Here is a 2,884-nt window from a genome sequence, read left to right as displayed (position 1 = left end):
GATACTATTTGTAATATACGAACCGTTCACTGCACATATCTATCAACTCCATCAGTCGCATAAAAATTGTTACATTACTGACGATTATTTTTTGGCTATTCTTACTTATTAATTTCTTATACCGTTAGATGAAAGCTACATCTGTGTTTCATGCATTCTACAATATTTATTTGAATTTATATTATAAAGAGAATTTTATTATTGGGTTATTAAGAAACGATGGACACAAATTTTAAGGGAACGATTATTAAGAAGCGATGGATACAAATTTCAAGGTGACGATAATTAAAGAAGAAAAATGGCAATTTGCTCGGAGATATCGGCTCGATCCCATCTCTATCGACGCGCGTAGACGGCCGAGTGGCGAGTATACGGTACACGGTGTACGGTATACGTTATACGTTACACAGATTGTGGGCGGGGTGGTCCAGAGAAAGCCTCGACGAGGCTCGCGCGCGGACCGCTCCGCTCGCTCGGCTCTGCAACGCTCCCCGTGCTCGCCACGGAAAATATACACGGTCGACGTTCGTGCCACCGCGAGGCGTGTGCCGTTTTTTATTTCCCGGCATTAGAATCGGCTCGCTGGCTGCCCATTCGGCCGCTTACTCGGCCGTTTTAGAGCCCAGCCAGAGGAAAGAGAGAAGCTTACTCTTACCAGCTCGACGGAGATAACGTCGCAACAGTGCCCACTTAAATGTCATTACGCGTTCCCTCCTCTCGCCTCCTCTCCGTTCCCCTCCAGGCTGTGCCAACCCTCTCTTTCTCTTTTCCGCCGGCTTCCGAGGGCAGAATCGAACGGGGACCGGATCGATCTCGAAGACGTCGACTCGAACGACGTTATCGGGCTCCTGGTTAACCCGTTTACGTAAGCAGCTCGCCGCCACGCCGTTTCGCGTTAGAGTCTACCGACTACTCTTTTTTACGGAACAAATCTTCTGGCACATTTCAAAGATGGGGTTTCGGATTCACGATCGATCTTTATTGGGTGCACACAGTGGACTGATCGTGATCACTGATTCACCATCATTAGAAACTACTAGCACTGTATACTAGAAGATTGTAATATTGACATTTTATGATTAGATAATGATAGTCAAAACCTGATAAGTAACTTTTTAGAAAACAAATATATATACCGTATGGTAATAAAATCATTAGGATCTCAATTACTGTTTAAATTTCTTTAAATCTTGGCGCCGATCCCAACCTCGGTACTACTTGGTACTCTGCATCGACGTTAGAGTACGATGGAGATCGCCGAGATTGTGGATCGGCTCCGAGATTTAAACGAATTTAAACAGTGTCACTTGTGTTATGTATCATGATTTCATTAAAATACGGTATATATGTGTTTTCTAAAAAGTTACTTATCAGGTTTTGACTGTCGTTATCCAATTGTAAAATGACAATATTGAAATCTTCTTGTATACAGTGCTAGTTGTTTCTAGCAATTGGATCAGTGATTATACGATTCTGCGATCGATCAACGAGACGAGTACCATCCCATTCTCGAATAAACGGTTTTTCAGGTCGAGCAAAGTCGAAAACGACCAAGAACCATTCGCGACGAACGGAAAAGCGGAGATCGTCCGGTCGATCTAGTTTCTTCCTCGGCTTACGTCCGAACAACGAAAGCGAAGAGACTCTCTCGTTTGACCGTGGAAGGATCGGGCGATACTGGATACGTCGCTGGCCTCGAAAGTAATATCGAAAGCGAAGCTGCCGACGAGTAACAAAAACTCCTCCACCGATACTCTCCGGTTCCGATCATTTATTTTCATCGACGGTGAATTAGAGCGTTCTCGGAGAGAGGACTCGACGCGGAGAAGCTCGGAGACACCTCGCGACATCGATCGCCGATTCCACCGATGAAATCGACGGTTCGCTCGCAATCTTGAAGCTACCTTAAAAAATACTTTCGAAAGGAACGCGGATCGGTTGTCGATCGCTCTTCAACGAGAGAACGTCGAGCCAAAGGGTAATATCGTGACCCCTATCGAGAAAAACACGTTATACTTTGGCAATTTTTTTAGGAATAAGTAACGTAACGTGGAAAGCTCAAGTGTTCAGCATTTCTTTAGCTGACTTTTCAATATTTTTGTACCGAACATTTTACATCGTAACACTAAACCTACCACGACTGATCGAACGATCGTTTTCAAACTTTAGTATACTGTTCTCATATGCAATGTATACATTATATACAATTGCTTCATGCATTGTTCAATTGAATTCCACGTAAACTATATTTACATTTGAAAAAATGCGTCTGTAAAACTAGTTATTTCGTCCATCACGGTAGAACTAATTACAAATGAACGTCGATAGGTTTAGTGTTAACGTACCTACTGTCCCTGGCCATCGAATTATGAGTCATAATTTATGACCACGTGCAATTTGCGTATCGAGTTGTTTCCATTCAGCGCTACCATACACTTCACTGAAGAATTCTTTGCAAGAGCCACTTCGTCGACATATTTATTCGAACGCGCTCGGAAGCGGTCCGCGAATCGTTCCGCGAACAGCTGAACGAAGGAAGTAAGTAGAGTATTTTCCGCGAACGTGCCGCGGCCTCTCGATGGACCGCGGCCGGTAGCCTCGTTTCAAAGTTGGAAAGTGAAAAGTCGACGCGCCGTTTGCGGAAATCCCTCCGAGCGACGCACCTCTTCCTTCGACGCCGACGTTCCCAGTCGATTCATTAAATTCAACTTCGAAATCTCCTTTCTGCAGTTTTTGCCAACCTGGAATGCCAAGACCAGATTTGCACGGTGTCGTGTAAGGAGCCGGTGACCCGATTGCGAAGCTGACCGAGACAGATCGAACTTTCCTTCTTCCCAGTTCTCCGCGAAACAATTTCGTTAAACGCGTCGATTATTTACTCGAT

This window comes from Hylaeus anthracinus, unplaced genomic scaffold (genome assembly GCF_026225885.1).
Source record: "Hylaeus anthracinus isolate JK02 unplaced genomic scaffold, UHH_iyHylAnth1.0_haploid 12002, whole genome shotgun sequence".
NCBI classification, from domain to species: Eukaryota; Metazoa; Arthropoda; class Insecta; order Hymenoptera; family Colletidae; genus Hylaeus; species Hylaeus anthracinus.
Note: the sequence above shows the minus strand (reverse complement) of the source record.